Genomic DNA, 15398 nt, shown 5'->3' on the forward strand with positions numbered 1-15398 from the left:
CCTTTCATTCCAGGACGAAACACATTGGAGTCCAATTTCACTTTGTACGGGAAGTAATAGAAGAAGGAAGCATGCATATGCATAAGATCCATACAAAAGATAACATAACTGATTTTTTGACCAAGCCAGTGAACATTGACAAATTTGAGTGGTGTAGATTCTCAAATGGCCTAGCGGAAACGTAAGTAGCAGATAATGACAAGATTAAAAGAATATGTGGAGATGTGTGATTCGCAATCAAATCTCTAAGTGAGAGAAATGTCGGCAAAGTCATCTAGTCAAAGAACGACAGCACATACAATGCATTAAAGTTGGGGATGTAAAGTGGAGAATTCGAACATGTTATTTGATTCTGAAAAGATAAGGGAGATCTATAAATAGAGTTCCCTAATCTCATTCTTAAATAACTTTTTTTCGAGTTTTCTCTCATTTTATAGCATTTGAGTGCTTAGTTCTATAATATTTGTAAGATGTTTTGTTCTCATGTATTAAGAGAGTGCGTGTTTTCTTTGGAAAGACAGTGAGTGGTTGTATACCATAAAATATTATAGTGGAATTCTTTTCATCTTGCCCGTAGTTTTTACCCTAATAATTTTTAGGGGTTTTCTACGTAAATCTCGGTGTCCAAGTTATTCTTTATTTTCATATTTATTATCTCAAATTGCCGCACGTGAGACGAAAAATTACAAAACCCTTGCTTATGTCGTAAAATTTTCAAGTGTATTAAACACATTTGTTGACGGTAACATTATTTTCATAATAATTGCAAATATTGAAAATTAGTGTGCGATGATGTATATAATGATGTAATTATTTTTGTATTAAATTCAAATAAATTATATTAATAAGTCTCTCAATTTGTGAAGAAATACACAATTGAGTGGAGAAAAATTTTATAAAGTGTGTAGTTTAATATATTTTTTGAGTTTGAGATTGTATTCTTTACCGTAAATTTTTGTTTTTAACACGTTTTCAGCACAAAACTCGAAGGTTCTCCATATTTTTCCAAGATCCAAAACACAAGAAAAATGCAACAATATTCAAAAGTAAAAATATTTATTTTACTGTTTATTTATTTTTATTGTGTATATATTTAATATAGGAACCTCCAATTTTAATTTTAAAGAGAACATAACATGACATAAAATGAAAATACCTCAAGAAAGGTTTAAGATAAGAACCCAACTTTCTGTTTATAAAAAAAACTTTATTTCTATAAACTTGTCAAACAAGGGGAACAAATGATTTTCTTGATTCATTACAAATTGTCTCATGGTAGCCTGCTCTAGTCCCCTTACGAAACTTTCGTTATTGGGTTAGCCATACACTTCACATGTTTCTAGATATTCACATGGCATCATCAAATGATACAAGTCTTGAGATACCACTCTGGAAGAGCTAGAATTCTAACCTTGTGTCAGGACCTTATATAAAAAGAGTCTATGACATCTCATTATAATAACGTGATGTAATTATATTATTACATTGTTTTTATATTTTTATTTTGTTATTGTTTATTTATTGNTCATAATTATTTAAACATGATTAACATTATATACATAATATTATTATCAAAAAATTATGCATATACATACATTTATTTTTTTAATATTTTGTATTTATATAAACGGTTATAAACGGCTACTTTTTACCCTATAAATATGATTTTACAAACATATTTAATCACACCAAACTTACTCTTCCTCCCTAAAAAATTTTCTTCATAAATTTTCAAAGAAGAAGAAGATAGTTCATTTAAGGTTATTTTGTATAATTATTTTTGTTATTATATTCACTAGTCTTGTATTTATCGGAGAATATCCATCTCGCATTTTTTCTTTATTTTTAAGAATGATTGTACTAATAATTTATCAATTACTTTAAATTACCATATTAATAGATATGATTAAAGGAAAGATTTGAACATATAAGGAAGTTATACTTCCGACCGCCCGTGATGAATGAAATACGTTAAGATTCCAAGATTTTAAGAAAGTCAGTGATTATAATTCGGCAATGTATCGAATAATCTCTCAATTAAAACTTTGTGGACATGAGGTTACATAATAGGAAATGCTTGAATAAACATTTTTCACTTTTCACACATAAAATATAACTGTCACGCCCCGAGACCGAAGCATTGGTGACATCCGACATTGTTTAACAATTACTTGAAAACAATTAAGCCTCGTATCGAAATACCAAATAACCAGTCTTTTTCATAAATAAAACATTGTCTTTACATTGACAATAGAATAAAAATTACATCAGAGTTGCGGAAGCAAAAACTAAACAAAAGAAAAGTAAAAATCTTGATTCTTGATCTTGTTAATCGATTACCATCCCCAGAAAGCTCCTTGTTCCTCCTCATTCAGTTGCTCTTCATTTTTATCTGAAATTTTTAAGGGGTGAGCGTTTTGGGAAAAACTCTGCAAGTGGGGGTCGATCGATTTCAAAAGATACATATAGAACTTAATCTTTAAAACATTTCTTTAACAAACTTTCAAAACTTATTACTTTTGACTTATCATAACGGAACCGAAATCAAATATGAGACAAAGATTGTCGGACGATTCAGAACAAATCAGAAACATTTCAGAACAAACACAACACTGTTACTCATCTCATTTCTATGGTCAAATTGTCCCCAATATGTTAGTTCTTTAAGGGATTAGGCCATAACACGGTTTTATACCCACCGATGGGGGCCAGACAGAACATGGTTTTATACCCACCAATGGGGGCCAGACATAACTACAATTCTCGTCCCATTTCAAATCGAGTGGTAACAGTGTATCACAGAATTCAGATTTTAATCGAACAAATCTTTTCAGAATTTCGAACGAGTACAGTGGAGTCAAAGAATATAAAAAACCAGAAGAACATAACATCGATCGAAATTTTAAACAGACAGACATCATATTTTCGAAAATGAAGACACACATACATGCATGTCATGATATATGTATCCAGGTTTTAAATTTACAAACAAATATATAACAAAAACCCACTTACCAATTTGAAGCTATGGTTCGAAACTTGCTTGATTCTTGAACGAAAACTTGGCCGAATAATGACAACTCTTGGGCGTGAATTGGATACTGTCTTGAGAAGGTTTTAGATGAAATTCTCGAGCAGAATAACTCCGTGGGTATCCCTTAGTTTTTGCCTGAAACGGACTAGCACAACAGCTCCTTCCTTGCTTGAGAGTGGCCGAAATATGTGATTTTTGTGGGAGTTTTTTGTGTATCATTTCTCAACACATGATGGGATATTTATAGGTGAAAAAATGACTCTTCCCCTACCCATACATCAGCCAAAATTGGCCTTCCAAATGCCCACAAGTGATGGTCCAAATAACCTCAAAATGGTCAAAGTTTATCCAAATCCAAGGGTCACTTTGGTGTACTCAAAGATCACTCCTTACACATTGATTATGTCTCATTTTTAGCTCATCTCATGGCGGAATTTTTGTCTTCTTTAGGACAAGTATCAATGAGCTTCCTTGAGCTGAGAGTTTAAGCCCATGAGCTAGGGGTTTCCTCCCCGACAATAAATGAGTTTTCTTGAGCTGATGGTTTTAGCTTATGAGCTAAAGGTTTTTTCCCGAGAATCAATGAATTTGAGCTGAGAGTTTTAGCTTGTGAGCTAAGTGTTTCCTCTTCCGAGCAACGTCCCCCTCAATCCATATGATTTTGCATTGTCTCGGCTTCTTTTTGAGCTACTTTCCGAGCTTTTGAGCTTAAAATTTACTTATATTGTTGAGTTTCTTTAATTAGAAGTTTTGGATTTAAAAAGTTGGATTTCATTGCTTACGTGATTTGCTTCGAAAATCCGGATCCTCACAATAACTCTACAACAACAATATAGAATGCGTGGATTTACGACATATTCTGAACTTATCGCATGTCTTCTTGTGCTAGAAAAGAACAACGAGCTGCGAATGAGAAATGATCAGTCCAGACCCATTGGATCAACAACATTTACTTCTGGAAATGTTGTAAGTAAAAATGAATTCAAACCTGAAAACCAAAATCAAAGTTGAAGACAAGGTTTTGGTCGAGGTCGAAATCGAGGTCGTGGTCGTGGTCGCGACCGTGGTTTTGAAACTAATCGAGATAGTTACTTCTATAACTCATCTCAAAAAGGCGTCACGAACCACCTACTAAAAAGGCATAATGAGAACATGAGTATTAATAAAAATAACTCAAAATGATTTGAAAGTTCTTGTTTTAGATGCGGTACTCCAGGACATTGGTCTCGTATTTGTCGATTCCCCGAGACCTTTGTAAGCTCTATAAAGAATCAATAAAGGGGAAAAAAATAGACCAACTTCACTGAACATAGTGACCGTTTGAGTGATTCGACTCATTTTGATACTACAAATTTTTTGAATTATTGTTCTGAAAATGATCAATATACTGGTGGAATATAAATATAAAATATTTCATGTACTCATATGATAATTTTTATTGTATAATTATGATATGTGTTATAATCAATATACTGGTGGAATAGAAATGTAAACTATTTTATTTTTCATGTATTCATATAATGATGTTTTTGTAACGCCCCGAAAATTTAAAAGTCCACGTAAACCACATGCATGCAATTATTAAATTCCTTTGTATTTTAATTAAATATTTTAATTGTATTAATTAATTATGTTGTGCATATGTGACATGTTTAAAAATATATTTTTTCTACATGATCGCATTAAAATATATTTTTAAAGGTTATTCAAGTTGCGATCGAGGAACGGAGACCGATGGCTGAAAAATAGAAAATGTTTTTAATAAATAGTTGTTTTTAATGATTTTTCTTATTTTTAAAAATATGGGGTTTTGAGGTGATTTTATACGCCGGGACGTAAATTTTATCGCTGTTGGTTTTTCAACAAAAATACAAGCTTTTTGGAAACCCGACTAATAAATTCGTAAATTTTTCTAAACAAAATTATTTTTAATATTTTAATTAAGCACTAATGAGCTTAATTTGGCCTAATTAACTTCTTAATGGACCTAAAGTTTAATTAGTGATTTATTTAGTATAAAATACACAAACCCCACCCTAAACTCATAATTTCGCACGCCCCACACCCCTAAATTAATCAAACTCTCCCCCACAAATTTTATACACGGCACACACTCAATAATTTGAAAGAAAAAGTTTGAAGGCTTCAAGGAACTTCTAGCCAAGGTCGTCGTCGCCGTTCTTCGCAATCGTCAACGGTTTTTCGTGCGTAAAATACGCAAAGACACGTCATATTTCTTTCCTTCAAACATCTATCACACCATAGTATTTATTTAATTGAGTTTTACACAAAAATCAAGTGCCATCATGTTATATTTTCGTATATGCTTCATAAGTGATTTTTAAGGCTTGGGTTTTCATTCCAAAACATGTTTATTATGTGCCTAAAGGGGGTGCCATGAATTAGGATGATATAGGGCACGTTTTACACGAGTTTGAGGCCTTAGACACACCCCACACACGCTGCAAAAACAAAAGAAACAACCTGGTAAAACGTTGCTGTCATGGTGTGGAGGAGAGGTTTGGTTGTTGGGTTTTGTGACTTTTCTTGGTCTTGTCTTGGGATCAGGGCTAGCTAGGGACGTGGGTGAGTCAAGGGAAGAGTACTAGCCACTTTAGGACTCGAAACCAGGGGCTGGGAGGAGTCCTTGCCAACAAGGACTCCACCCGAGAACAAGTTGTGGAAGTTGCACAGGTTGGCAGCTGTTACAGGGAGGAAGGGGCTCGGCCTAGGGGCACTGGGTTGGGCTAGGTCAAGGGGTTAGGGTCCTAGGAGAGTGCCTAAGGGGATGGTTCAAGGGCTGGCTCGATGGTTGGGTGGCTGGCAACAGAAAACAAGAGTCCTAGCAAGAGTGAAGTTCTCGGCCATGACAGGTGCTGCTGGTGTAGCTTCAGTTTCAGGGGCTGGGGTCGAGGCTTATGGGTTCTAAGGGTGCAGGAAGGTCCCTAGAGGGGCTGGTCATGAGTGGGTGAAGGGTGGCTGGACGTGGCTTGAGCCAATTATAGAAAACGCGAGAGAGACACTTGGGAGGCAGCATTTGCGCAGGTCATGCTTCTGAACTCAGGTGGCTTCGCCGCTGGGTTCTGGGTGTTTGGCTGGTCTGGGTATGGTCTGAGCGTGGTCTAGGCAAGGTTAGGGAGATGTGGGCTTGGTGGTGGCTCGGCTGGGAGAGTCCTAGTTGGGTTAGGAGTCCTAGACATACAAGGAAGCACACTCACACACACATGCAGAAACATGGGTCGAGTTCCAGCAAGTTTTTGATAGGGCCAGAGCTGGTTATTTGGGCTGAGATTGGTCAGTAGGGTCTCTAGGTGGGTTGGCTTGGGTTTGGCTTGAGGTGGCTTGGGCGTGGCTCGAGTAAATTGGGAGATGGCTCGGGTGGTTCGAGAATGTGTCAATTTCGAGATTTTTAGAACTAAAATTGAATCCATGGGTCCACGGATGTGGCTCATCACTTGGAAGGGTAGAATAAATAAAAACAATTGCTATGTTTAAAATTTGGGATCAAAATAACGAGTTTTGGATTTATTCGGGATTTAATCGCCGCACGAAACGCTAATTAACGAGTTAATTGAAACACCTAGATTTAAGCTTAATAAAATTATGAAAAATTATATTTAAGCTCAAATAATTATTAAAATTTTAAGTTTTAAATTTGGGAATTTTATATTAATTTTTGGTTTAATTCGGGATTAAAACGCATTAATACGTTATGTTTAAAGATTAATTTAAAAGTTATCGATTTAAGCTAAATAAAAATATGAGAAAATTCATGCAGGCTTAAATAATTATTTGAGACATGTTAGAGTCAAAGAAAATAGGAAAAAGTCAAAAACGTAAAATTATACGTCCAGGGGTAAAACGGTCTTTTTACACCTAGAAATTAGTAAACGTCATGGTACTGTTCTGAATGCTGTTTTATATGCTAGTATGATTATTTCAAATATTTATGAATTTTTATGACATGGATTTTAAATATTTACGATTTATTATGTCAAAATGTTATTTTATAAGGTTACGATTTAATATGTTAAAATGTTTATTTTAAATGTTTAAGATTTAAATGCATATTTTAAATGTGTATGATGTTGAAATGTTTATTTAAAAGATTTATAGATTTTTATATGTGGAAAGGTTTCTTTTAAAATGTTTATGGATTTTTATGAGGAAATGATAACGTTAAAAGACATGTTGCATGCTTGGTTTAAAAAAAACGTTATATGCATGTTTAAATTTTATAAAGTGATGAGAATATGAAACGTTGAAGGAAGTGAAGAAATTGTGACTAATACGATGATATGTTGGAAATTTCGTGAGGGTTATGGTCTCAGTGGGAGCCCGACGATCGTGTTTCCTTGGATACGGATATGTATATGTATACGATGATATGTTAATACGTAAGGCCAAGGCCCAGTTGACCGGTGAGAGTGTTGCTGGTGTCCCCTCCGCCTAGTACTGTGGTTACATGTAGATGGATCCATCGCCCAACACGTAGACATAGACGTAGATGAACACGAAAGTCACAATTAACGATCTGAATTCAACGAAAAGAAAATGTAATACGTATATGAATATGTTGATGATGAATACGTATATGAATATGTTGATGATGAATATGAATATGTTTATGTTTATGAAAATGTTTTTATTTAAAGTTTACACATCATGAAAAAGTTTACGAAAATGTTCATGTCAAAGTTTATGCATCTTCATGAAAACGATATTTTAAGTACAGATATTTTTCACTGTTGCATGTGATCTGTATTATGTATTACTTGTTATCAAGGATATGACGTGTTGAGTCTTTAGACTCACTAGGTGTGATTGATGCAGGTGCTATTGATTATGAATATGTTAATGGAGGTCTTGATGGTTGACTTTGCTGGACTGAAGGTGCACATAACCCGAGGACCGATGCTAATTTTTCCGCAGTAGTTATGATTTATGATTTCAAGTTATGTTAAAAATATTTTATGACTTATATTTATGTTTTGAGTGATTTTTGAGAGATTATAGTATGGGCTGTATTTCTCAAATATATAGTTGGTTGTTTTATTTTTAAAATGGTTCCAAAATATTTTATGCATGTGTTTATGCATGTGTTTATGCAACTCGACCGATTTAGTGAGGTTTGAAAAAAAAATTCTAGCACGTTTTAAGAAAACGATTAAGCAGATGTTTCAGTTTTATTCTATAATTATGATATGCATTATATTTTTCAATAAATTACATATGTATTGTCAGTAATTTTTTTATTGCATATTTTTTTTAAGTTAAAATATGGAATATGCTTTGAACAAAGCTAAACACAGAACTAATCTCATGGAAGTTTGCATATCTGATAGTGGTACAACGTACACTATTCTTCGAGATAAAAGATATTTCTTGGAACTAAATCAACAAAAACAATAGTGAATACAATATCAGGTCCTATAGACTTGATTAAAGGTTGTGGTAAAACATATTTTTTGTTACTAATTATACAAAATTTCTGATAAATGATGCTTTGTATTCACTGCAATCGAAAAGAAATTTGCTGAGTTTTAAGGACATATATTCCAATGGGTATGATACTCGGACAATAAATGAAAGAAATGAGAAATATATGTGTCTTACCACGTATAAATCAGGAAAGAAATAAGTAGTTGAAAGACTACAAATGCTCCATACTGGATTGCATTATACACATATAAGTCTAATTGAATCAAACATGGTAGTTGATAATTCTTCAATATTAATTAATTGGCATGATCGATTATGACATCCTGGTTGAATAATGATGCGAAAAATTATAGAAAATGCACATGGTCATCTGCTAAAAGACCAGAAGATCTTCCAAAATAATAAGTTTCAATGTAAAACATGTTCTCTTGGAAAACTTATTATAAGACCACCACCAACTAAAATCCAAACTAAAACACCCATGTTTCTTGAACGTATTCAGGGTGATATTTGTGGGCCAATTCATCCACTATGTGAACCATTCAGATATTTTATGGTATTGATCGATACCTCGAGCAGATAGTTATATGTATGTTTATTATCAACTCGGAATGTGGTATTTGCAAGATTACTTGCTCAAATAATAAAATCGCGGAATCAATTTTCCGATTATACATTCAAGAAAATTAGACTTGATAATGCTGTTGAATTTACTTCTCAAATATTCAATGATTATTGTATGTCAATGAGAATCATTGTTGAGCATCATGTTGCTCATGTAAATATACAAAATTGATTAGCTGAATCATTGATTAAATGTCTACTACTGATTTTTAGATCAATGATTATGAAAACAAAACTCCTATTTCTATACGGGGACATGCAATTTTACATGATGTTGCATTAGTTCGCATCAGACCAAATGCATATCATAAATATTCTCCATTGCAGCTTGAATTTTGTAAAGAACCGGACATTTCTCATCTGAAAATTTTTGGATGAATGATAAAAATGACACCTCAAAGAAAGATCGGAATTTATATCGTTTATGATAGCACATCAATCATTCGATATCTTGATTCTCAGACAGACAACATGTTTACATCAATTTTTGCTGATTTTTATTTTAATGAGGAAATATTCACAATGTTAGGGAGAAAAAAGAAACATATCTAAAAAGAGATTACATGGTATGCATCATCATTGTTACATCTGGATCCAAGAACTAAATAATGTGAAAAAGAAGTACAGCAAATTGTGCACCTGAAAAAAATAGCAAATCAAATACAAGATGCATTTACATACACAAAAGGGTAATTTAATAAAATATACATCCTGTAAATGCCCTGCTCCAATTGAAATTACAAAGAAACAAATTTAAGACACTCATGATGTCATAAAACGATTGAAGCATGGAAGGCCAATCAGTTCTAAGGATAAAAATCCTCGAAAAAAATGCATAGAAAAACACGATGATCAGAAAATAGATAATGATATTCCGGCAGAAACACATGATGATGAAAATATTTTGTTAGAACCACAAACTGACGAGAATCGTGAAATCTCTATTTGAAACGTCTACTAAATTTTTTTTTAAAAAAAATAATTTTCAAAAATAACATTTACAAATGCATGTGATAACCATTGTAAATCAAACATTTTTAAAATAAGAGTAATTCGATGCTGAAAATCACTGTAGTTAAAATACTCTCAAAACTCCTTTCGAATCATCCACATAAAAAATACATAGTTTAAAAATATTCAAAACACTCCTATCTCATAAACATGATGTGCAGAAGAAGTAAGGTCCTCGGGTTAGCGTGCGCACATCCAGCCCTGTCTACTCAGTCTTCGGCACCTCTAATCTCTTGATCAACATACTCATATGCATCATTCACACCTAGTGCGTCTAAAGACTCAACACGCCTGTAGCGTTATAGCGAATACATATACATAACAGACAACAGTGAAAGTACTGTAATAAAAATACGTTTCATGAACTTACAAAATCGTATGCATAATCATGACCTGACAAAGCTTAAACATTTTCATAACATAACTCAACATATTCGTGTTCGTTTTCTTAATTTTAATTTCGTTCATTAGCTGTGACTTTTGTATCATCGTATTAGGCGATGAATCCATCTACGTGTAACCGCGGTACCCGACGGCGGAGACATCGGCGACATTATTACCCGCCCAATGAGCCTTGGCCTTACATATCATCGTATTAACGTATTCGTATTAGTCACAACTAACTCCCTTCCTTCAAAAACATTTCATCATATTCATCACTTAATAAAACATGCATATACATAAATTTTCCTTAAAATCAAGCATGCAACGTATTTTTCATATTTACAAAAAAATTTGTAAACATAAACGTTTAAAACATGTAAAATCGTGTTTAGGACGCTGCCAATACCGCTAAATCTATCGGAAGATGACTCCCCTTAATTCATAATTCAAAGGTTCATAATCAAGCTTCGCATGACCTAATCTAACCCTCACTAAGCTTGATCATAACGACGTATCAATACCTAAACGAGACAATAGTACTTAAACGATAAGCTCTTCAAACCCTGAACTAGCGCCTAGGCGCTGACACTGTGGCGCTGGCGGCGCTTGGTTAGTGCCTAGGTGCCCGGCATCAGTGCTGCAGCGCTGCCTAATTCGAATCACAGGCGATGCGGCGCCAAAGGGTAGCGCCGCGGCGCTAACCTTGCGACAGAAAAGTCCTCAAACACTTCGATGCCACCTTTTACCCTACTCCCAACTAACCCGAGCCAGCCTAGAACCAACACTTCGTAGCCCACCTTTGGACCCTTCCTAGAACAATTAAACCAAGAACTCCAATTCATGCACGCTGCAAGGCGCAACAACTCGAGAATCACCCAAAAGACTTCAACCAAGACTAACCTCAATCAAACCCCTTCGATCGATTCCAAGACCACCATCAGCTATTCATAGCCCTCTCCCACCCCATAACGGACCCAAAAACGGTCAGATTCTTGGCTGGAAACTAGCCATGCACGGCTGCAACCCATTAATCTCTCCATCTAGCCATAGCCGAGACTTACACCCAAGGAAACCGATCGGCTAACACAAAAATATCGAACCCCAACCATTTCCATCCCCTTGACGCTTTAATACTTGACATATACAGAACCCTAGGACCCTTACTCGGTAACCCTTGCACAAAGAATCACAAAAACGTGAGTTATGATGATTACATGCGTGTTTCATGGCAAAAATCCTTGCAAAAATGAAATCTCATGATAAACCGAATAGTTCCTCATACAAATACATATCTAGCAGCATACATAGCATGAATGATGAGATAAAGAATTATACAAAGCGTGCCTTAACGTTTTTATGCTCAAAAACTCGAAGATACGGCCGTAGGGCTTGCACCGGAGAGGCGGGGGGAGAAGTTTTCTTGAAAATCTAGGGAGAAATCGATGTAGGCTGCTGGTTTTTCTTTGAAAGGAGGCTGATGAATGCTGGTGAATGAGGTAGGGGGCGGCCGTGTATTAGGGTTAGGATTAGGGTTTGGTTTAGTAAGGGTTAGTAGATAATTATCACATTAATTGGCCCTAATTAAAATTTAAAAGGGTTTTGAGCCCATTAAGTATTAAAACAAACCCAACAAGCCCAATAACACTCTCGAAAAATATTTTGTTTAGGTACGTTTTTGAAAATAATGCCCAAATCCTCAAAAAGTCCTCCGAATTGATAAAATTTGCGTACCGGTTTAAAATACGGTCCGACGAGTAAAAATATCCAATCAAGGCCCATTTTCGAAATTCTCCTTTAAATAATTTAAAATAATTTAAAATAATTATTCAACAAAATATTTTCCTGATTATCTCCTAGTCTCCGATACTCGTTCGAGCGCGAAATGCAACTTAAACCCTAATGCATGAAACTTAAAAATAATCATGAAACAACCTCTATCCATGCATAAATTGTGAAATAAAATGCATAAAAATTATTAACCACATATTTAAATAAAATCCTAAATTGCATGCATTCAGGTTACGTAGTTCGAATTTTCCTAGACTTTACAATTCTCTCCCCCTTAAATTGAATTTCGTTCTCGAAATTTAAAACATACCGAATAACTCCGGGTAGCGACTCCTCATCTCAGTCTCCTTCTCCCAAGTAGCCTCCTCCTCGGAGTGATTATGCCACTTGACTTTGACCATGTGGATCACCTTGTTCCCGAGCATCCTCTCCTGTCTATCCAAAATCAGAATGGGTCTCTCCTCGAAAGACAGGTTCGGTGTTAGCTGAAGTGGCTTATAGTTCAGTACATGCGAAGAATTCGACATGTACTTCTGAAACATAGAGACACGGAACACATTATGAACTCTCGTCAGATTCGGTGGTAATGCAACTCTGTAAGCGAACGTCCCAACTCTCTCTAGGATCTCAAATGGTCTTATGAATTTAGGGATGAGCTTGCCCTTCTTCCCGAACCTCATCACACCCTTCATCGGTGCGAATTTCACAAAAACATGATCCCCTACTGTGAACTCAAGATCTCTGCGCCTCTTACCTGCGTAACTTTTTGTCGGCTCTGAGCGGTCTTCATTCTGTCTCAGATCTTGACCACTAACTCTGCAGTCTGAGTTACAATATCTGGCTCTAACTCTGTTCTCTCTCCTACCTCATCCCACTTCATTGAGTATATACACTTCCTCTCGTACAATGTCTCATATGAGGCCATGCCAATAGATTCTTGATAGCTATTGTTGTATGTGAACTCTACGAGAGATAACTTCGGCTCCCGGTTCTCCTGGAAGTCGATCATGCAAGCTCTAAGAAGGTCCTCCAAAATCTGAATCACCCTCTCTGACTGTCCGTCGGTTTGAGGATGGAAGGCAGTATTGAATAGCAGCTTAGTACCCAATGCCTGATGCAGACTCTTCCAGAATGCAGACGTGAACCTCGGATCCTTGTCTGACACGATGGACACTGGAATCCCATGTAGTCTGACTATCTCTCTGATATATAGCTCTGCGTATTGAGTCATGGTGAAAGTATTCTTGATCGGTAGAAAATAAGCTGATTTAGTGAACCGATCAACTATCACTCAGATGATATTATACCCTCCAGTAGTCCTCGGAAGTTCTGTCACAAAGTCCATGACGATATTCTCCCATTTGCACTCAAGAATAGGGAGTGGTCTCAGCTTTCATGCAGGTCTCTGATGTTCTGCCTTGACCTGCTGACATTTCAAACACTCGGAGACGAAACGCAGTATATCCCGCTTCATGTCCGGCCACCAATAAAGAGACTGAAGATCCTTATACATCTTCGTATTCCCTAGATGGATGGAGTACAAGGTGTTGTGGGCCTCACTCAAGATATCTGCTCTCAGAGAATCGCTGTTAGGAACCCACAGTCAGTCACGATATCTGACTATGCCGTCCACAATTTTATACAGTATCCGACCCTTAGCTTCATCCCTCTTTCTCCACTTCAGTAGCAACTCATCTGAAGTCTGCCCTGCCCGAATTCTGTCTCTCAGTGTCGGCAGCACTATCAGGGTAACAAGATTGGGGGCACTGCCCCTGGCATAAATTGCAAGCTCAAACCGCTGAATCTATGTGTCTGCAACGGTCTTCGTACTGATAGATGAGCGATCACTGCAGTCTTCCTGCTCAAGGCATCTGCAACTACATTAGCCTTACCCGGATGGTAGCTAATGTCACAATCATAATCCTTCACTAACTCTAGCCACCTCCGCTGTCTCATGTTCAGCTCTTTTTGTGTGAAGAAGTACTTCAGGCTCTTGTGATCAGTGAAAATCTAGCACTTCTCCCTATACAGATAATGCCTCCAAATTTTCATGGCAAAAACCACAGCTGCTAGCTCGAGGTCATAAGTCAGATAGTTCTTCTCATGGACCTTCAGTTATTTGGACGCGTAGGCTATAACTCTCTCATGCTGCATCAGAACCGCGCCCAAACCGAGTTTCGAAGCATCTGTATAAACCACAAACTCTCCTTGCCTTGATGCATAGCTAGAATTGGTGCTGTGGTTTTTGATTAGTTTGGCGGTATCTGAAAATTTAGAAATGTGTCTTATAGATATTGTCTGAAGGACTTAAGATATCTGAAGCACAAAGTTCAAAACTCAAATAATGTTATTCTGTGAAATTGCAAAGATCATTATATGGGTTAAAGCAATCCGGCCGAATGTGGTATAATCGGCTAAGTGAACACTTAATGAAAGGGATATGCAAACAATTCAATATGCCATTGCGTTTTCATTAAGAAAATAACATCCGGATGCGTAATTATTGCTGTATATGTTGATGATTTAAACATCACTGGAACAAATAATGAAATCCAAGAAATTGTGTTGTACTTGAAAGAAGAATTTGAAATGAAGGACCTTGGAAAAAGAAAGTATTATCTAGGTTTGCAAATTGTACAAAAAAAATTGGAATATTTGTTCACCAGTCAAATTATACTGATGAAGTCCTTAAACATTTTAATATGGATAAATCAAACCCTTTAAGTACTCAAATGATTGTTAGATCATTAAACATAGAAAAAGATTCATTCTGTCAATGTGAAGATGATGGAGTTATTCTTGGTCCAGAAGTACCATATCTAAGTGCTATTGGTGCCTTTATGTATCTTTGCAAATTGTACAATATACATGATATATCTTTTTTTGTAAATTTATTGGCAAGATTGAGCTCATATCCAACAAAGAGACAATGTAACATAATTAAACATATATTCAGTTATCTATGAAGAACGAAAGACTTGAGACTTTTGTATTAAAAAAATATCAATCAAATTATAATTGATTATGCTGATGCTGGATACTTATCTGATCCACACAAAGCACGTTCCCAAATCGGATATGTATTTACTCGTGGAGACACTGCAATTTTTTAGCA

The sequence above is a fragment of the Primulina huaijiensis genome, chromosome 16, assembly GCF_012295235.1.
Source record: "Primulina huaijiensis isolate GDHJ02 chromosome 16, ASM1229523v2, whole genome shotgun sequence".
Taxonomy (NCBI): domain Eukaryota; kingdom Viridiplantae; phylum Streptophyta; class Magnoliopsida; order Lamiales; family Gesneriaceae; genus Primulina; species Primulina huaijiensis.